This window comes from Bos mutus, chromosome 27 (genome assembly GCF_027580195.1).
Source record: "Bos mutus isolate GX-2022 chromosome 27, NWIPB_WYAK_1.1, whole genome shotgun sequence".
NCBI lineage: Eukaryota > Metazoa > Chordata > Mammalia > Artiodactyla > Bovidae > Bos > Bos mutus.
The window spans coordinates 26,050,416-26,072,866 of record NC_091643.1 but is presented as its reverse complement, the minus strand read 5'-3'; the positions used below and the strand labels follow the sequence as shown (position 1 = coordinate 26,072,866).

The 22,451-nt window shown below is 41.9% G+C and overlaps 1 protein-coding gene across 2 annotated transcripts in view; it reads left to right on the top strand.

Moving 5' to 3' along the window:
- The first annotated feature begins 1,327 nt into the window (after positions 1-1,327).
- MTUS1 (microtubule associated scaffold protein 1) overlaps positions 1,328-22,451 on the top strand; it is a 189,047-nt gene continuing 167,923 nt past the window's right edge. For both annotated transcript variants that reach the window (XM_070364161.1, XM_070364160.1), the window contains exon 1: positions 1,328-1,884. The gene's annotated coding sequence lies outside the window, so the exon portion shown is untranslated. The remainder of the gene's footprint in view (positions 1,885-22,451) is intronic.

Genomic DNA, 22,451 nt, shown 5'->3' with positions numbered 1-22,451 from the left:
GTTCTATATTTATAGATATAACTAAGCCACACAATAGAACTGTAGGAGGTTGGACCAAGTCATCTGGGTCACATGAGGGTTATAAAGATTAAATAATATGTTTAACACTAGGAGTAGTCTGCTTAGGCAGGAGGCATGTTGCTAATTAGCATACTTGCCTCATGACCTGCAGAAACAAATGTTAGTGCTTTGTTTTAATTTGTGTTGTTTTTTGGTGCTTTTGCAATAAGGAAGAACTATTCAATGGTGTTTAACACTGTATCTCTAAAATAATCTCAAAGAACTGTCCTCCAGGTAATGGAATAAAAAGATTAGGAGTTAGGTCAGCTTAGTTTGTGCTAGCCCCTCCCTCACTAGCTGTGTGACCTTGAGCAAATCGCTTGACCTTTCTGAGCTTCCATTTCCTCACTTGAAAAATGGAGGTAATAATCTGACCTATTTATTACTTGATCTTGTTGAAGAACTAATGGAATACTGTACAATGAAAAGGCTTTACAACAGTAAATGGCAATATTATCTATTAGTTGATCTGATATTGACAGTATAGAAAACGTTGTCAATTACAGTATTATCAGCTTAATTTTCAAGAAAAAACAAACAAACAAACAAAAAACTCACTTCTCTTGAAAAGCTTTTGGGAAATCCAAACCAGATAACATTTCAAAGAAATTTGGAGTCAAGTTGTCTGACATTTAATAATTCAATAACGTTATTAATACATCTCTTGTAGGTGGACTAGCCTCTTTGGAAAAGCTTTGTATTTAAAATAGGCCGATAAGGAAAATATTTTACGGGTCTAATAGCTATGGATGACATTTGTTCAGTTTAGTAAAAGGGACTTAATTTGTGTTTTGAGAAAAGTGGGTTGGGCCTCGACTTCCCCCACCCCCGCCCCCCCGCGGGTCCTTAGGAACTCTTTTGGGTTTAACCTGTACTAGGTGTTAGCTAGTTAACCGCTTAGAAGCACAAAGATAATACCGATCTGGAGTCGGGACGCTCTGAAGACAAAATCACTGCTGCTTGCTCGCACACCTACGCTCAGACAATTCTGCCTGCTTGCCTCTCCCACCCGCAGCCCGTCCCGCCCCCGCGGCCCTGCCCCCGGGCTAGCGGGAAGCCCGCGAGCTCGCACGGAAAACTCAGGTGACAGGAGGGGAGTAGGAGGTAAGATCCGCTCGGCAGCCGGCCAGGTTTGGGGGCGCGGCCGAGCTCGGGTCGCCCGCCGTGGACCGCTGTGGTCCCGGACCCGCGGTTCCGCCAGGTGCGCGGGCAGCAGCCGCGGGTCCTGCGTCGCACGTGGCAACAGGTGCATCTCGGCCGGAGCGGGCGCCGCGGGCGCGGGGTGGGTAGGTACTCAGCTCGGGAGCGAGAGCCGGAAGCCAGCCCCTCCGCGGAGCCGAGCGCCTGGAGCCTGCGGGGCCGACGTCTTGAGGTTCTGCTTCGCGCGTCTTTCAGGTTTCTTGGGGAGGTGGGGGGCGCAGCCCCCTCGGCGGCCGCCCGGCCTTTGTCTCCCGCAGCGAGGCGCAGGCTGGGGCCGCCGGGAGGGGGCGGCGGGCGGGCGAGCGGGGCACAGGCGACCGCGCTCGCCTATTTACAAGTTTCCCCAACTCCCCGCCCTGGCTCCACCCCCGGCGGCCCTGGAGGAGGCGGGGAGGCTGGGGGCGCCCCGGACTCGGGGTTCCCGCCTGGCAGCTGCAGCGGCGGCCGGCGTGCGGCCGGGGGCCGGGGTGGGGGACGAGCCCCGGCGTGCCCAGGTGCAAGCCCGGCCCTGAGTGCACCGCGGGCTCCGCTGGTGGGCCTGGGGCGCCTCTGCCGGGGGTCCGAGGGGCGCCCGGGCTCGGCGTCTGGGCTGTGCAGCGCGGGGTCGGCTCGGCGGCGCTGCGGGTGAGTGCGGAGTTGGTGCCGATGCGCGGGGGTGCGGAGGGGATCTGGGCCAGGCGGCGGGGGGCGTCCTGGGAACTCGGGTGCAGGAGTTGGGGGAGAGCTGCAGAGGCTGCGGACGGCTGGTCTCACGTGGGGGCAGCGCGGCACCGAGGGAGGGACGGATGCCGATCTCCTAGCTGTCACCTTGAAAGTGACCGAAGGAGCTCCCAGGGGAGTCAGTTTCGCAGACTGACAAGTCCTCCGCCGGAAGCCGCCCACAGGACACTGGACCCTACTGGGCCGCTGGTCTCAGCCGTCCCGCTGGGCGGTTCACTGGGGCCCATTCTCAGCTTGGTCGATCCGGGCTGGAAATAGGGCATTCTTGGGGTTGGGGCAGTTCTCAAGGCCCTTCGCCTGGGTCTCATTACTTCCTGAGGTTCGCATGTGCTTCCCTAGCTATTTAGAAAAATCCAACTCTCAACTAAGGTCACCTGATTAACTCGAGTCATTGGTGGACTGAGGTGTTTACCTACCTTCAAGAAACCTTTCCCCTCTTCTTTTTCAGACTTGCTCTTTTATACTAAGTTATTTATTGATTTTTGGCTTGGACTCATTTATTTTGGACTAGGAATGAAGAGATTAATTCTTCACTTAGCCTGCATAAAATTTCACATTCTACTAACTACTATTTGTTTTAAGGACTCGGTGTACTAGGAAATCTGGTGTTCTTTTTGTTTTTGGTTTTGTTTTTTTTTTCCCCTTTGTTTGAATCAAGTCTTAGGCAAAACAGGGGAGATCAAAGTATTTGTGTTTAGCCAGGTGATAGGAATTCAATCATTGTCACATAACCTCGAGCCCTTGGGCTGAAGGGTGAGCGTGGAGTGTTAGGCCTGGAGGGAAGATGGGAGGGGAATCTAAAAGGCAGGAGAATTAAAAAAAAAAAGTCTCTCCTTCCTGGGAACCTTTGACCTTCTTAAGGAGTGTAGATAGCCCAGATAAGAGTGTGTGGTTAACCCTGAAAGGAATTACATAGTTGAAATTGCTATTCTGTAGACAAACTTCTTCTTCAGGGATAATTAGGGCAGGAAATGATAGGCAATTTAAATTGATACAATGATGCCCTGTTTGAACAGTGCTTTACAATGTATAAAATGTTTTATTTTTTTCCCTTAAGTACAGTATTCCATAAGTTATGCAAAGAAATGATTAGATAGATGTACTCTTAAAAAATACTTAGGAATGGAATTTTGTTTATATAATATTTAACATGCACCAACTTTTCTACCTGTTTTTAAGATTAGCATTATATATATGGACAAATAATGCTGTAGAAGAGCTGCATCTTTTAATTATGTATCAATAATTCAGAGGATTATACAGTGCTGGAGTTCTTTCAGTATTTCTTGGAAGTGAAGCTGCAGTTATTAGCCTTGAACATTTAAAAAGTGTGTCACTTAATAGCCCTGTTCTGTTGGCCTGGTTTGCTATGATTTCCAAGTAATGCATGCTTGCAGTATAAAAATGGTAGATTCAGAAAAAGGGTAAGGATTAAATAATTCCAGCATCCAAAGATAATTACAGTATTTTCTTTATACTTATTAACATGTAACAGATTTATTTATTACAGTTTTATAGTTTATACAAAACTGTGTAACTGTAGTTAATAACTGTTGCATGATTTTTTTTCTCTGCTTAACATGTGACAAGATTTCTATGTCGTTACAGTTCTATATATTATTACTGGCTACATAATATTATATTGTATAGATGTAACGATTTATGTAACCATTTCCTTATAGTTGAACTTTTCATTTATTTCCAGTTACTATTATTAAATATATACTGATGCAACAAATGCATGTATGCTCAGTCACTCAGTCATGTCAGACTCTTTGCCACCCCATGGATAGCCAGCCAGTCTCCTCTGTCCATGGAATTTTCCAGGCAAGAATACTGGAGTGGGTTGCCATTTCCTCCTCCAGGGGATCTTTCTGACCCAGGGATGGATCTCCTGCACTGGCAGGCAGATTCTTTACCACTGTGCCACCTGGGAAGCCTGGTGCAACAAATAACTTTTGTAAAACTTTGTGTCTCCTGTGTTTCCTTAGAATAGAGTCCTCTGGAAGATAGTTGATAGCCCAAAGATCTATCAATACAGAGTGATCATTGCTTTCCAAAAAAAAAAAGTTTTACCAAAGTTTGTTGCCACCAGTTACCACTATATGAGAGTATCTGTGTTACTATATTTTTGTTAATGTGGAAACTTATCCTGCAAAGGAAAAATAATTCTTTCCAGTCTTATAGGTGAACAGTGCTATCTCAGTATTTAAATTTAATTTCTTTGATTCTAAATGATGTTGAATATAAAAAAAATCTAGTTGTCTTCCATTTTTATTCCCTTTTAATTGAATGTAGTGACAATTTTCTTTCCTGGAGATATTAGTATTTTTCTGTGAATACATAAGAGCCTTTTATGGCACCCCACTCCAGTACTCTTGCCTGGAAAATCCCATGGATGGAGGAGCCTGGAAGGCTGAAGTCCATGGGGTCGCTGAGGGTTGGACACGACTGAGCGAATTCACTTTCACTTTTCACTTTCATGCATTGGAGAAGGAAATGGCAAACCACTCCAGTGTTCTTGCCTGGAGAATCCCAAGGTCAGGGGAGCCTGGTGGGCTGCCGTCTATGGAGTCACACAGAGTCGGACACGACTGAAGCGACTTAGCAGCAGTAGCAGCAGTAAACTTTTGCCTTTCGTAGTGCAAATATCTCTCCCCCCATTTTGTCTTTGTCTTATAAAGACAAACAGCACACATGTATAGTGGTTCTGACTTATAGTTCTTTCTGTACTTTAATATAGGCAAACCAGTTGACTTACTCAAAAACAAAAACGTTTAACGCTTCTGAATCATAGGCTAAGCATTATGTATGACACTGGCACAAGATGACTCTTAAGAGAATTCTCCAGAATTTTCAAATGTATTAGAATCTCCATGTCTTGGAGTAGAGACTGTTGCAGAACAGAGTGGACTGTTGATGAAGGAGAGTTGTACATGGTATGTAACATTCAGAACAGCATCCTTTGAAATCAGGAAAGTTTTCAATTGCAGGGAGTGAGCCTTTCAGATCTGTTCTATGATTATGTAAACTAGGGTCACAACCTTATCTTCAGTAACCCATTGATAGTAGTAGTATTTTGCCAGAATTCTTCTTTTCATATCCATTTTGTTTTTTCATACTGAGTTATTGATTTGAGTCATTTCTTGATGTCTGATAAGATGTATATGTAATTCGAAAATTTTTCCAAGTTAATTTTTAACACCACTCATAGATTAAACTATTTATTCGAAGGTGGGGGGATAAAACCCTTCTAATTTCTGAAACTTGAGTTATCTTCCCCTACTATAGAAGCTTTAATATACCCTGAGGGTGTTAAAAGACCTCACTCAGACTGCTGTCCATAAAAGCCTGAGTTTCTGCCTTTCATTTCCCATCTTTTCCAGCCTAACAATAAACCATAGGGCCATATATGAGTGTGAGGGGTGAGGTTGGTATGCGGTGTGTGTGGAAATGGGCCCAGACCTGGAGGTACGTGAGTCTAGAAGGAAGCTACCACTGCCCCTTAGCTGGCAGGTACTTGGGCAGCAGTGGCTTGTGGCCTCCATAGGAGATAAAGAGGGACCAAGGATGAATGATCTTGCCTTGCAGGAAGACAAGGATTGAATGGTTTGGTGTGACATTAGCCAACCTGAAATGTGGTTCAGAAAAGCCTGCTTTGATCGGGCTTCTCCAGAGTTGGCTTAGGATATCCAGTATAACCAGGAACTCAGTTTGACTGGCAACCTCTAAAAATTTGTTTCTAAGCAAGTTTTATGAAAGATTGCCCTCATGGTAGTTTCCTTTTTAAAATGGCTTCAATATTCTTTGAAATCAGCAGGTACTACTACTTATGTGGGTATTCATGATCTTAATGCATGACTTTTTCTTGTTCATTTGACTCAAGATGAAAAAGACTTTTCCATTTTGGGGATGACAGATTTGGGGGCTACTCGTGACTATGTACAATGAAGCTTCATTTTTGTGTACCATAAGTAATTTTGCAACTTGTGACTGTCCTGATGTCTAACTTTTATGCAATCAAGGGAAAAAAAGGGTTTGTTTCTCAACCTTACAGTGTAAACAAGGTTAAACCTAGTGGTATTTTGCTTAAGTAAATAGCATTCAAACGTTGTAGAAGTACATATTTGCATATGAATCTTTGATTCCAAAGTAACTTTGTTCATTAAAACTAGTAGGTTTTCCTTAGCCTTCAGTTTAAGTCCCACATTGAAGAGAAGCAAACGTGTATTTACTTAAAGATAGCCAATAGGCCCAGATCTAAATTAATAAATGTTCTTGTGTACACATTACTTACACGAGTAAAAGAAAAATCACACATCCTACCTTTAGTCTAACCTAAAAAAGTTTGTTTCACTTTGAAGTTATTAAACTATGTACAGGTAGTTTTAAAGGCAGTTAGAAGTTTCTTTTAAGGAGACGTTGACGTCTTCCGGGTTGATTCGATTCTTTGTGAGTAGTGAAGGAAGATGAAAAGTGAGTCCTGAGTTTCTCAAGCGGGAAAGGGCAGACGGTTGTGAAAAATTATTGGGTCAGCCAAAATGTTCGCTTGGCTTTTTCCATACTACCTTACAGAAAAACCTGAGTGAACTTTTCAGCTGATCCAAATCTTCCAGATGGTGTCATTTCGTCTGAAACTGTACAGGTTTTGTGTTTCAGTAAGAACTGCTGAGTGGAAGGGCAGGCCTGGCCAGCCCCCCCCCCCGCCCCCGGCTGTGTACACACAGTGCAAGGAAGAGAGGACTGGGAACAAAACAGAGGGGAATGGGTCAGCCCTGAGTTAAGGAGTCCTGTTTTTTTGTTTTTAACTATTATTTATTTTTGACTGCATGGGTCTTTGTTGCGGTGAGCCGGGGGTTTCTCTAGTTGCGGAATATAGGCACTAGGTGTACGGGCTTTAGTAGTTGTGGCACAAGGGCTCAGTTGCTCTGAGGCATGGGGAATCTTCCCAGACCAGGGATCGAACCCATGTCCCCTGCATTGGCAAGCGGACTCCTAACACCTGGAGTACCAGGGAGAGTCCCGGGGAGAGGATTTTTTTTAAAGGTATTAGATTACCTTATCATTCTTTTAAATTGTGGCTTGTCAACTTATATTTAAATTAAATGCCAAGAAAACATGAGTGTTGAGTTTGAGGGCCAATCATTCATAATTACCCGAATCTTCTGCAATGAATCAACATATTTTGGGGCATTTTGTGTCCTCATTTGGCATTGAGAAAGGAACCCCTCTAGGAGAGAGTCATTTATCAAAAGAGGAAGGAGGAGAGGTGAAAAAATATATATTCTTGTGTAAATTAACCTGTAGCTTAACTCATGTTTATGGCAATGTTCATGGTTGGCTGTTGGTTGTTAGCTTGTCTTCCATGCTTTTTCTGCACTGGCAACTGGCTAATATTTAACTCAGACATTATTTACATACATCACAATTCTGAAGGAAAAACCAATATTTCTTCTTATTTCTGATAAGCAGGTCATACAAAGTGTTTCTTATTGTTCAGTGACAAATGAGAAATTCTCTTTTATGTTTATCTCATAGATTTTCTTGATAGTTGGCAACAATTAATGATATCAAGTTGAAACTGCATCTTTTAAAAACAGTTCCCGTGGCTAGCTTCATGGAACGAAAATAGAAGCCGATACAGATACAGGCAGTCTAAGAGGCAGTGTTCACACGTGGACTTACCCTCCCTTTCCCAACCTCTGTCAAGTTGATTGAGTTATTTACCAGAATAAGTACCAGTTAAATCTCCTTGTGCTATAAAAGGTCTGTTTTTTCTTGTACAGTAAACTGCTACACTGTAGTCATTTCATTCCTAGGTAGACTATTGATTTGGACCATATTTGTACATTTCTCCTAACTAAATTGTCCATAATTCAGATGAGAACTTCAGACATCTTCCTTGGGGGTAAGAAATCAAGAAAGGTGGGAGAGGGACTTCCCTGGCAGTTTAGGACTCAGAACTCCCAATGCAGGAGTTGAGAGTTTGATCCCTTGTCAGAGAACTGAGATCCCACATGGGGCTAGGCATGGTTAAAATTAAACAAAAAAAGTGAGAGAGGGACTTCCCTGGTGGTATAGTGGATGGGATCCATCTGCCAGTGCAGGAGACACAGGTTCCATCCCTGGTCCAGGAGGATGCCACGTGCTGTGGAGCAACTAAGCCCGAGTGCCACAACTACTGAGCCCAAGCTCAGTAGAACAGGAGAAGTCACTGCAATTAGAAGCCCCCACACCACAACAGAGACCCAGCACAAACCCAAATAAATAATAAGTTTCAAAAAATGGGAGAAATGGGTTACAAAGGGTAAATTTTTCTGTTTACCAAGAAAAAATGCACCTGTTTTATTGGATCCTCTAGTTAGACCCTATATAGAATCAGGCCATCTATACATGGTGTATAGTTAAGATTATATTTTGATGTTAAGTGGTGGAAAAAAGATATGAGTAACAATCCTCACTCAATATGCCAGCAAATTTGGAAAACTCAGGAGCGCCAAAGAATTGATGCTTTTGAACTGTGGTGTTGGAGAAGACTCTTGAGAGTCCCTTGGACTGCAAGGAGATCCAACCAGTCCATTCTGAAGGAGATCAGCCCTGGGATTTCCTTGGAAGGAATGATGCTGAAGCTGCAACTCCAGTACTTTGGCCACCTCATGCGAAGAGTTGACTCATTGGAAAAGACTCTGATGCTGGGAGGGATTCGGGGCAGGAGGAGAAGGGGACGACAGAAGATGAGATGGCTGGATGGCATCACTGACTCGATGGACGTGAGTCTGAGTGAACTCCGGGAGTTGGTGATGGATGGACAGGGAGGCCTGGCATGCTGCAATTCATGGGGTCGCAAAGAGTCGGACACGACTGAGCGACTGAACTGAACTGAACAATCCTTACTGTTGGAATCTTAAGTTTGATTTTCTTCTGCTTCAAACCATCTATTGAGAACTTTCTATGGGCCAAATATTGTACAGGGTAGATATGGAAAAAACAAAACTGGCTGCAGTTCTCATAGGAGTCAGTTCAAGAAAGCTTCCGCCATTGTGAAAAGGGCTGTTTTGGAAATGTTAGTAAGTGTTCAGGTTCCCAGATATGTTCTCTCGGGTCTCGGAAATTCTGCTTACTGCCTTGACCAAATTTTGGTAGACATAAAGCTTCTTTGACATTTTTAGTTACCTAATGACTCCTGATCGCTACTCACTCTTACTCTTTCCTTCTTACCAAGAGATGCTTAGCACTACAGTCTGTGGTTTCACTCACTCCTCTGGATAAACTTTTTAGTGACCTTTTCCTGTATCTTTTTATTACATCTTATGATGAACTTCTTGAGGATAGGGGCTAAACCTTATGATGCTGGGTAAAATTGTATTTTTAATAGTTATCTGTATCAGATGTAGCTTGGAGTAAATCATCCAGAGCTCTGAACTCTGATGGCATGGGAGTTTGAAATTCTTTCTTCAGTTAGTCATAGCTACTAGAGGATCTTTTAAGCCCAAGATATTAATTTCCTCACTGCTTTTCTTGACTTTCCTCCTTGTCTTCTCCTGGTGCTCCGTCCTCTCCATTCACTGTGATACACTCAGCCCAGCTCAACCTGTGGCTTCGTGTCCCTTTGGAAGACTACCGTTAGGTTGTTGGTGTTCAGTCGCTATGTCTGTGACTCTTTGCAACCCCATAGACCTCAGCACGCCAGGTCCCCTTCACTATCCTGTATCCCCTGTCCTCCACTATCTCCTGGAGTTTGCTCAGATTCATGGCCATTGAGTCAGTAATGCTATCTGATCATTTCATCTTCTGCTGCCCCCTTCTCCTTTCGCCTTCAATCTTTCCCGGCATTAGGGTCTTTTCAAATGAGTAGGCTCTTCACATCAGGTGACCAAAGTATTGGAGTTTCAGCATCAGTCCTTTCAATGAATATTCAGGGTTGATGGGTAAAATAGAGCGGAAGGTGTGTGGTTTCTGCTCCTTCTGAGTTATATTTCTGTCTTATTATGTTCTCAGAACATCTGGCACACCCACGTGCAAATACTTGCACAGAGTTAATGCCTCCTGTGATCCTTTTTATTCCATTCTCCATTTGGGCAGACAGCCCCAAGTTGACAGTTTCTCATGAATAGAGACTTGGACTGTTTCTTGTCTGGGGAAATACATATTTACATTTTGAAGAGGGATTTAGATGAATTTTCAGTCTGGGAATGTTTCTCTTACTACATTTAATAGGATTTGTTGCAGAGTAGTTTTGCATTTCTGTGGAACTTTTTGATTATTCACTAGAATTGCTGCTTATTGAATTTAATACTCTCAACTATTTAATTTTTTAATGCTTAATGTTCTGATGTTACTTTACGGAGATACTAAATATGACAACTATGCAGAAGGATTCACTAATTCATTTTGATTGCAGTATGAGAAGAGTGGGTCTAGTCAATGAAAAGGGAATGGAGATAGGAAAAATCCTGCGTTTCTCTTTTTATGAAACACTTTAAGTGATTTTATATTGAAGATGTGACTACTGTGTTTGAAAATGTTGGTTATATCTTGTTACACTGACTACTTAAAGTTTATAACTTTATAGGTATATAATCAGGTGAAAAATATTTTCTACTTGTAGAAGCCTCCAGGCCAGGGTATTGCTTTTCTCTGCTTCCTTGTGTTTTTATTAAAATTGGGAAAATAAAACAAATAGAGGCATTTCAACCTTGAGCTACATTTTGTTCACCCTGATGTCCTTTATGAAACCTTGGGGGCATACTTTGTTATAGAACTGAAAAAAATGTTAATGATACCCAGAACATTTGGTACAGGGATGTAATAGAGAGGGTGCAGACTTGATCAAGTAGGGTTTGTGCCTAAGCTGTGAGGCTGTGGGTAAGTTATTCAATCTCCTTTTCACCCCGGCTGCCTTCTCAGAATGGTGGGGATAATACTCGCCACAGGGCCTGATACGTGAAAGGTATAAAGAAATGCTAACAATCTTCCTTTGCTTCTTATTTTAAACCTCTTCTAATTCATGACTAGGGAGTTTCATTCATTTTCTCCACTCAGCTTTGGGGGTGTTGCTTGCATCCTCTGGGGCTCTCTGTAGAGAATTAAATTCCAGAAACAGGAGCCTGAGATAACTTTCCCTCTTCCTTAAAAGAAATCCATTTGTACTGGTACCATCTGAGACAACTTATCCTTCAACACCATCTTTGTCACTCCTTGGTTTCTTGGAAGTTTGCGTTGAGTCGAGTTGCTAATATATATATATATATTTTTTTTGAGATGCCTTTTTTTTAAATTAGATACTTTGATCTTTGCAAAATCTGTTCATAATGTTGCCAGTTTGTTGTCAGCACGTTCTAAAAGTGCTCAGAATTGAGTCATCACTTTGAACCAGAAAAAGCACTTGTGGATTTTAAAGTACTGCCACCCTCTGATCTTTTTAACCTGTTACTTAGTCCATCGACAGTCATGTTAAGGGTTTTGGTTTTAAAATATTAGCAATCATGTATAATTACTGAGGCAATGCTAAATTTTCATCTTTCAGAAAAGTGAAATAAAATGCCATATGTTTTTGGAAAGTAGCTTGTAGGTATGATATTAAAGACATTTTCATTCAGTTATCACATCCACCCTATGAGGTGGCAAGGCATGTGATTGGAGCTCTGTTTTATACCTGAGGAAATCGAGAAGCAGAACTCTTTGCATAAATGTTTTGTGTTATGATGAGTAAGTTACGGAACCAGGACTGGGACCTGGTCTTCCCTCCTGGTGCATTGCCCGCTCCGCATATGATACTGCTACTTGACTACTGCTAATGCTGTAAGGTGCAATACGCTAGTGTTGCTAGCATTTTCTTCACACTGCTGCTGAAATGGGATCAAAGGCACATGGCAGTTTGGATATGTAAAATTTTAGATGACATAGCTTAGAATTAGGATTTGTTCTTCCATTTTCTAGCCACAGAACATAAAACAGAATGTTAAGTCTTGTAAGCCATTCTGATTAATAGCACAAATGGAGAATTTACGGTTGCAGATTATTACCATACTAGATCACATTTCTATAAGAATTTATAGTTTTCAGGCTGCTTTTTTCAAAAAGAACCTAATTAGATTCCTTTGAACGATCATCTGAATCATTTGACTGTTCAACAATACATTGTAAAGTATACCCATTTTACAGATAGTAATGCAAGTTCATGCACATTGAATAGGGACTAATACTTGTTTTTTTTTTTTAAGTCATTATTGAATTTATTATAGTATTTCTTCCGTTTTTATTTTACTCTCAAAGCATGAGGGATCTTAGCTTCCCAGCCAGGAGCCTCTACCTGCGGTGAAAGGCAAAGTCTTAAGCACTGGACCACTAGGGATGTCCAATATTTGTTTTTCTGAAAAGTTTTTTCCACCCATGGAGATTTTGAATCTTATTTCCTTATTTTAAGCTATTTGGAGGCAAGTAATTCTTGGCCAGATGGAGTTAATCCCAGATAGAAATTTAACTAGTAGGTAAGGCCTGTTGTCAGTCAGAACCGGGAAGAGAATGTCCCATAAAACCACAGTTTCACCTTGGATATCAGCCAGGGTTTCTAGCCCTAAAGGTCAACAGTTCTTATTACCAAAGTGACTTCTAAAGAATGCCTGGTGTTAGGACTTGGAGAGTAGGCTCCTTCAGAGAGGCTGGCTCATCCCGGGCCTCCCCCGTGAGTTAGATGTGTACATACGGGACGTTCTGTTTAAACACTCTTATTTGCTAGTGGAAAGCTCACCACACATTATCATTCTCCAGTAAAGGCTACAGGAAGCTGATATTTAATGTAGGTTGGAAGATAGCGACTTGTAAGGTGCCGACTTGCGTAACTGTGCACACATAATGGCATTTTTAAGTTGGTCTTGGCGTGATTCAGATGGAAAATTATTTCCTTTTTGCCAAGTGAACTTTGAAGAGATATGGCAAGTGTCTGAAAGATTCTAAACAAGTCCCTATTTGTGGTCATTTGATGCTTAGTTTTTATTTTTTTGACTCCTTGGCATGTGGGATCTTAGGGATTGAACCTGTGCCCACTGTGATGGGAGTGTGGCTTCCTAGCCACTGGACTGCCAGGGAAGTACCATTTTTAAAATTAGTTAATTTTTTTGCTGCACTGCATTGCACGTGGGATCTTAGTTCCCTGGCTAGGAATTGAACCTCGTCCCCTTGCATTGAAAGTGTGGAGTCTTAACCACTGGACCATCAGGGAAGTCCCTCATTTAATACTTTGAGGAAAAGATAATTATTTTAGTTTTGAACTCTGCCCTGTGCACCTGGTCTATCTTTATTTCCCTGAAACAACCTGTGCTGTTTTCTGGTGGTAATTTCTTTAAGTAGCTATACATAATTTAAAAACAAAAAGAGTGCAGAGTTTTTACATCAAATCATTTCTCAAGCCCAGTTGTACAAACCCTTGCCAGTGGCCCCTCGATAGGCACTGTGTGTAAGTGGTGGTTTGGTTTTAGTTACTTTCGTAGAGACAGGCCTTTCTGCGCTGGCTCATTGCTCCTGTGAAATTGACTTATTGTTTTGACTGTTTTACTGATTTGGATGAAAAGGCTCACTTTTTGATGGGATTCTGAAAGTTATCTCCACTATGATGAAATAGCCACAAACCAAGAATTTAATTTCATTTACTTCCCTTGTCAGGAATACTTAGAAGAGTGCCTTATGTTTAATTCTGTTCAGTTCAGTTGCTCAGTCATGTCCGACTCCTTGCGACCCCATGAACTGCAGCATGCCAGGCCTCCCTCTCCATCAGCAACTCCCGGAGTTTACTCAAACTCATGTCCTTTGAGTTGGTGATGCCATCCAACCATCTCATCCTCTGTCGTCCCCTTCTCCTCCTGACCTCAATCTTTCCCAGCATCAGGGTCTTTTCCAGTGAGTCAGCTCTTCACATCAGGTGGCCAAAGTACTGGAGTGTCAGCTTCAACATCAGTCCTTCCAATGAACACCCAGGACTGATCTCCTTTAGGATGGACTGGTTGGATCTCCTTGCAGTCCAAGGGACTCTCAAGAGTCTTCTCCAACACCACAGTTCAAAAGCATCAATTCTTCAGTGCTTAACTTTCTTTATAGTCCAACTCTCACATCCATACATGACCACTGGAAAGACCATAGCCTTGTCTAGATGGACCTTTGTTGGCAAAGTAATGTCTCTGCTTTTGAATATGCTGTCTAGGTTGGTCATGATTTTCCTTCCAAGGAGTAAGCATCTTTTAATTTCATGGCTGCAGTCACCATCTGCAGTGATTTTGGAGCCCAGAAATATAAAGTCTGACACTGTTTCCACTGTTTCTCCATCTGTTTGCCATGAAGTGTGGGACCAGATGCCATGATCTTAGTTTTCTGAATGTTGAGCTGTAAGCCAACTTTTTCACTCTCCTCTTTCACTTTCATCAAGAGGCTCTTTAGTTCCGCTTCACTTTCTGCCATAAAGGTGGTGTCATCTGCATATCTGAGGTTATTGATATTTCTCCCAGAAATCTTGATTCCAGCTTGTGCTTCTTCCAGCTCAGCATTTCTCATGATGTACTCTGCATATAAGTTAAATAAGCAGGGTGACGGTATACAGCCTTGATGTACTCCTTTTCCTATTTGGAACCAGTTCTAACTATTGCTTCCTGACCTGCATACAGGTTTCTCAGGAGGCAGGTCAGGTGGTCTGGTATTCCCATCTCTTTCAGAATTTTCCACAGTTTATTGTGATCCACACAGTCAAAGACTTTGGCATAGTCAATAAAGCAGAAATAGATGTTTTTCTGGAACTCTCTCACTTTTTCGATGATTCATCAGATGTTGGCAATTTGGTCTCTGGTTCCTCTGCCTTTTCTAAAACTAGCTTGAACATCTGGAAGTTCACGATTCACATATTGCTGAAGCCTGGCTTGGAGAATTTTAAGCATTACTTTGCTAGCATGTGAGCTGACTTTTCCAGTCCTGTGGCCACTGCTGAGTTTTCCAAATTTACTGGCATATTGAGTGCAGCACTTTCACAGCATCATCTTTCAGGATTTGAAATAGCTCCACTGGAATTCCATCACCTCCACTAGCTTTGTTCGTAGTGATGCTTTCTAAGGCCCACTTGACTTCATACTCCAGGATGTCTGGCTCTAGGTGAGTGATCACACCATCGTGGTTATCTGGGTCATGAAGATCTTTTTTGTACAGTTCTGTGTATTCTTACCATCTCTTCTTAATATATTCTGCTTCTGTTAGGTCCCTACCATTTCTGTCCTTTATTGAGCCCATCTTTGCATAAAATGTTCCCTTGGTATCTCTAATTTTCTTAAAGAGATCTCTAGTCTTTCCCATTCTATTGTTTTCTTCTATTTCTTTGCATGATCAGTTGACCCCCCAAAATGTTGAAGAAATGCTGACTTAGACTGCGAGTTGATATTTTAGATTCTTGGGGACCTGTTGATTTGGCTTGTAGGCACCTAGTACATGGGCCTGACTTGCATTTTCAAGGTGAGTGTTGAGGTCTAGGTGACTGTAGGGTCATTGCCAGAGACTTCCTCCTCTAGGAAGTCTACGTAATGTGGTGGGAAGTTAACAGTAAAATGTAAATATTGGAATAAGTATAGAGCAGGTTTGATGTCCGTGAGATCAGACCAAAAAGGTAGGGGGTGTTGTCAGCATTCATTTTTTCCCCCTCTTTTTCATTTTTTAACTTATGAAAGTATGATAACATATTTACAGGAGACTTGGAAAATTCCAACAAAGCTACATATAGTTCCACTGTATATTACAATTATTTTTTAAAGTAAATAATTTAAGATATTTAGTGGAGTTTCAATATCAAATTCAAAAATTAATAGAATGAATATGCAGTAAAGTAGAAGGATATAGTATACCGAAAAGCACTATAAAGCAATTCAGCATAATTAAGATTTATACAGTTTACATGCAACAGTAGGATACAAATTCATTCAGGGAGCATTCAAGTTTTCAGTTGGATAGGAAGGGTTAATTGGAGAGTGGATTATAGAATAAGAACCAGGAAAAGCATCATTTTTCCTCCCATGGAAAGGCATTTTATTTTAAATATAGCAGTGTATACATGTTGATCCCAAACTCTATCAGTTCCCCTACCCTTCTTCCCTGGTAACCTTAGGTTTGTTTTCTAAGTCTGAATTTGTTTCTGTTTATTTGTATCTTTTTTTTTCTTTTTTAAGATTCTGCAATATGTGATATCATATGATATTTGTTTTTTACTGACTTACTCACTCAGTATGATAATCTCCAGATCCATCCATATTGCTACAAATGGCATTATTTTATTCTTTTTAATGGCTGAGTAATATTCCATTGCATATAGGTACCACATCTTCTTCATTCATTCACCTGTTGATGGGCATTTAGGTTGCTTCTATGTCTTGGATATTGTAAATAGTGCTGCAGTGAAAACTGGGGTGCATGCATCCTTTTAAACCATGTTTTTCTCTGGATATACGCTCAAGAGTGAGATTGTTGGATCATATGGTAGCTCTATTTTCAGTTTTTTTTAAGGAACCTCCATACTGTTCTCCATAGTGGCTGTACCAATTTACATTCCCACCAACAGTGAAGGAGGGTGGAGAAAAGGAATAAATAAACAGCATTTATTGTTTGCAGATTTTTTGATAATGGCCTTTCTAACTGGTGTGAGGTGATACTCTCATTGTAGTTTTGATTGTATTTCTCTAATAATTAGCAATGTTGAGCATCTTTTCATGTGCCTTTTGGCCACCTGTATGTCTTCTTTGGAGAAATGTCTATTTAGGTCTTCTGCCTTTTTTTTTTTTTTAATAAGCTACATGAGATGTTTGTAAATTTTGGAGTCTAATCCCTTATCAGTCATACTGTTTGCAAATAGTTTCTCTCATTCTGTGAGTTGTCTTTTCATTTTGTTTATGGTTTCCTTTAAAGTGCAATATATTTTGAGTATAATTAGATCTCGTTTGTTTGTTTTGGGTTTTATTTCCGTTATTCTGGGAGGTAGATCAATGACATGGCTACAATTTATGTCAGTGTTCTGCCTGTTTTTTATTGCATCTGGTCTTACATGTAGGTCTTTAATCCATTTTGAATTTATTTTTGTGTATGGTGTCAAAGAATGTTCTAATTCCTTTCTTTTTCATGTAGCTGCTTAAGTAGAGCAGGTTTGATGTCCATGAGATCGAGACAGAAATGGTTGTGGATATAGTCAGCATTCAGGTTTTCAATTGGGTAGGAAGGATTAATCGGAAAGTGTATTATAGAATAAGAACCAGGAGAACATCTCTGTTCCAACCTGAATGAATGGATGTGTTCTGGAATACTTATGCTGTTTGTTGGCCATGTGATCTGTGAAAAAAAATTTTTTTTTTTTTTGAAAAAATTTTTTAATTGGGATAAAATTAAGTACCCTGAAATGCATTTAGCTTCAGTGCACAATTATGAGTTTTGACAGGTACTCACTTGTGTAACCAATCAAGGTAGAAAACGTGTCCATCACTCCCAGAAAGTTCTTTCAACCATGTCAACAAGTTGCTAAGCTTTGGTCACTAGTAAAGTGAGGATTATAATAATGCTTGTTTTGCAAGATTGTCTAACATTATAACAATAGCAGCCAACAATTGTGTGTGAGTTAGAAAGTTTCTAAAACTTTCACAGAATTCTTGTTGCATCAGCTTTTACAGATGAGGAAAATGTGGCCAAGATTATTTTTGGCTTGCTCGAGGTAGGTAACCCAGTTATTGAGTAAATGTGGGCACTCTCCATGAATACTGCCTGCCTTCAGTTCTAGGCAGCTATGGGTCTGTAGCTGTATTTGTTCATTGTTGTTCAGTCACTCAGTTGTGTCTGACTCTTTGCGACCTCAAGGACTTCAGCAAGCCAGGCTTCCCTGTCCTTCACCATCTCCCAGAGTTTGCTCAAACTCATGTCCATTGAGTTGATGCCATCCAGCCAGCTCATCCTCTGCCACCCCTTCTTCTCCTGCCCTCAGTCTTTCCTAGCATCAGGGTCTCTTCCAGTGAATCAGCTCTTCGCATCAGGTGGCCAAAGTACTGGAGCTTCAGCATCAGTCCTTCCAATGAATATTGAGGATTGATTTCTTTTAGGGTTGATAGGTTTGATCTCTTGTCCAAGGAACTCTCAAGAACCTTCTCCAGCACCACAGTTCCAAAGTATCAGTTCTTCACCCTTCAACCTTCTTTATAGTCCAACTCGCACATCCATAAAAGTTAGTTGATTTTATTACTGTGAAAAGGAGGGTTTGGAAAGAGATTGAGGACACATTTGAACTGACTTTAATGTCCATTGCTATTTATTAACTCTTTTTCTTGGGCAAGGTACTGGATGACTGGAAGCATCAGATTTAACATCTGAAAAGGCTCGGGTTGGGAAGGAGGTGACTGTCATGGGACCTGTCTGACCCACGGGGCTATCAGCTGGGCGGATGACTATGAGAACACGTTGAGGACTTTAAAGTGCTGTGCACTGGTGGGTTATCTTGAACCTCGGAAGAGGTAGTGCCTCTCCCCCAGCTTGGCCGCACACACTGGCTAACTGTGGGCGGACAAGAAGGACTTGACAGTGTCAGGGAGAAGCAGTCCCTGCCTGTCAGTTTCTCGGTGTGCTGAACACTGTGTTTACACAGCCTTTTCTGTCTCACGTCTTCTGACATTCAAAAGCCTCCATTTTTCAGCTGTTACGTCAGCCTCACTCCACAATGCTTGTCATTTTATTTGAAGGGAGTCTTTAAACAGTTCTATTTTGATTTTCTTTCTGAAAAGTGCACCCCTGATACAAAACAGTTTGCACTGGCTTGAGGTGGGCGAGTCCCTGAGTAATCCGAACTGCGGGATGTGTACCGGCCTGAATGGAATTCTCTCATGTGTTCTTCTGTGTTCCTGAAGATGAGCCATTCCCATCATTAGCGTAGATGCTAGTGATGAAATGTAGCCCTAACTTCAGGAATTAAGTTTGGTCAGTGCAGGCATTCTCTCCAGGGCTGCTTTCTCTAGGATCGTTTTCCTCCTTCCCCAGTACACCTGCTTCCGGGATGGTTCCTGGTCCTGGAGGAGCGTTACAGCATCATGTCGTCATAGCAACAGGGGAGGCTGTCTGGTCCAGGTCCTCCTGCCAAGCTCTTGGTCTCTGCAGAAGCCACACATCGTGGACAGTCTTGAGATGCCTCTGGATGTGTGAAGCCCAGGGGGCTTTTGTGTGTGTGCCAGCTTCTTGGTCTCTGTATGGGCTTCCAGTGGAGGGCTGGGGCATCCACTGACCCTTTTCGAGGGCTCCCAGGCCTTTCTGATCCACTGGCTGTCTCTGCAGTTTCTTTTGCGTGAGTCTCTCTCTCTTGTCCTCCTCTTTGGTCATCTTGGAGAGTGGGCGTCGGCTGCCTGTGGCCCCGCAGGCACCCTCCCTCTTCTTCCTCGCTGCCTTTTTCACTGGGCTCAGAGGTGCCAAGTGAGGATTTATGAACCAAGTGTGCTTGGGGACAAAATGTCTACTATGAAATGATGAAGTGAAAAAAAAAAAAAGGGGGACATACTGAGATTTTCATCAAGCTAATTCATATAGTCTAAAAGAATGTTCTACAATTATGTACACCCTTCACTTTGGTGTTAAAATGTCCTTTTATAATGTGTTGGTAGTAGTAAAAAGTTACTTTGTCTAAAGTCTTTAGAGGCAATATTTAAAGCTGGCTTCCCCACATTGTCTCTCCATATCTTCAGAGAAGAAATTTTCACTTGTCCATGAAATCTGAAAGGTCAACCAGCACTTGCTGACCTGTTCCTTATCTTCAGCTCAAGCTTCCCCTTCTCCACACTTGACCATGCCCTCCATGTCCGCAGCAGCGGAGCCCATCCTCCAGGTTCCCTCAGACTGTGTCATTTTTGTAGTTTTTATAAAACGTTTTTACTGTTTGGCCTAGCCGTGTAACATCTAGTTCCCCAACCAGGGATCGAACCCATGCCCCTCGCAGTGGAAGCTCAGAGTCTTAACCACTGGACCATCAGGGAAGTCCCCTGCAATTTTTGTAATTATTTATTTGTCCTTTGCTTCGAGAACAGGGACTGTCTTCAACATCGTGTCCCTAGCAGAGCACCTGGTGCATGGTAGGTGAGTAACGCATTTTGTTGAATGAACGACAGCTCTTTTAGTAAAAGGTCACCTGATAGCCGGGATGAGGAAACTGGCAGGATGATGCGTGAAGTAACTGACTCTCACTTAGTGCTGTTCTAGTACCCTTGTATGGGTTCTTTTATTTTTTTGGTAGCTAGTTGAAGGCTTTTGAATATAATAAAAATCGCATAAGAAATATTTCATGCTTGAAAGTCTCTAATAGTAAGAAAATAGTTGTAAGGAAATTGGTTAAGGTTTAGATTGCTAACTAAAATATCTTACATTTATAAAATTGTGGGAGACAGAATTACAGAATTAGTCTCAACTGTAAATGTGGATTAAGTTCAACTATACTGCCCTCACAATGGTGTGATCACTGACCTAGAGCCAGACATTCTGGAATGTGAAGTCAAGTAGGCCTTAGAAAGCATCACTACGAACAAAGCTAGTGGAGGTGACGGAGTTCCAGTTGAGCTATTTCAAATCCTGAAAGATGATGCTGTGAAAGTGCTGCACTCAATATGCCAGCAAATTTGGAAAACTCAGCAGTGGCCACAGGACTGGAAAAGGTCAGTTTTCATTCCAATCCCAAAGAAAGGCAATGCCAAAGAATGCTCAAACTACCGCACAATTGCACTCATCTCACATGCTAGTAAAGAAATGCTCAAAATTCTCCAAGCCAGGCTTCAGCAATACGTGTACCGTGAACTTCCTGATGTTCAAGCTGGTTTTAGAAAAGGCAGAGGAACCAGAGACCAAATTGCCAACATCCGCGGATCATTGAAAAAGCAAGACAGTTTCAGAAAAACATCTATTTCTGCTTTATTGACTATGCCAAAGCCTTTGACTGTGTGGATCACAATAAACTGTGGAAAATTCTGAAAGAGATGGGAATACCAGACCACCTGACCTGCCTCTTGAGAAATTTGTATGTAGGTCAGGAAGCAACAGTTAGAACTGGACATGGAACAACAGACTGGTTCCAAATAGGAAAAGGAGTACATCAAGGCTGTATATTTGTCACCCTGCTTATTTAACTTCTATGCAGAGTACTTCATGAGAAACGCTGGGCTGGAAGAAGCACAAGCTGGAATCAAGACTGCTAGGAGAAATATCAATAACCTCAGATATGCAGATGACACCACCCTTATGGCAGAAAGTGAAGAGGAACTCAAAAGCCTCTTGATGAAAGTGAAAGAGGAGAGTGAAAAAGTTGGCTTAAAGCTCAACATTCAGAAAATGAAGATCATGGCATCCAGTCCCATCACTTCATGGGAAATAGATGGGGAAACAGTGGAAACAGTGTCAGACTTTATTTTTTGGGGCTCCAAAATCACTGCAAATGGTGACTGTAGCCATGAAATTAAAAGACGCTTACTCCTTGGAAGGAAAGTTATGACCAACCTAGATAGTATATTGAAAAGCAGAGACATTACTTTGCCAACAAAGGTCCGTCTAGTCAAGGCTATGGTTTTTCCTGTGGTCATGTATGGATGTGAGAGTTGGATTGTGAAGAAAGCTGAGCACTGAAGAATTGATGCTTTTGAACTGTGGTGTTGGAGAAGACTCTTGAGAGTCCCTTGGACTGCAAGGAGATCCAACCAGTCCATTCTGAAGGAGATCAGCCCTGGGATTTCTTTGGAAGGAATGATGCTAAAGCTGAAACTCCAGTACTTTGGCCACCTCATGCGAAGAGTTGACTCATTGGAAAAGACTCTGATGCTGGGAGGGATTGGGGGCAGGAGGAGAAGGGGACGACAGAGGATGAGATGGCTGGATGGCATCACCGACTTGATGGATGTGAGTCTGAGTGAACTCCGGGAGTTGGTGATGGACAGGGAGGCCTGGCATGCTGCGATTCATAGGGTCGCAAAAAGAGTCGGACACGACTGAGTGACTGAACTGAACTGATACTGCCCTCTTGTTTATAACAGCTAAACTAGGAAGTTAGTATCCCAAAAGAGTGGTGTTATTTTATGTAATTCTGATTAAAATATTTTATACAGAGTTACAGTCACTTGGAGAAAGGCATGAGTAGATACTGGAATTCTTCACTTAAATTGGAATGTTGAATTTCACAAATACTATTTAGTGGAGCAATCCTCTCTAATTTTTTTTTTTCTTTTAACCACGGACTTCATTGTTTGCACATTTGCACCTATTAGCCTATGCACAAATTTTAATTCCTTACAAATCTCTGTATTCCATATGCTAGGTCACCGCACTCTCCATTTTGTTCCACATTTCCATCAAGAGCTATTTCCCCAAATCACAGTCTGCCTGATTGTGTGTTGTTCAATTACTAAGTTGTGTCCCCAGCTCTTTGTGATGCCATGGACTGTAGCCTGCCAGGTTCC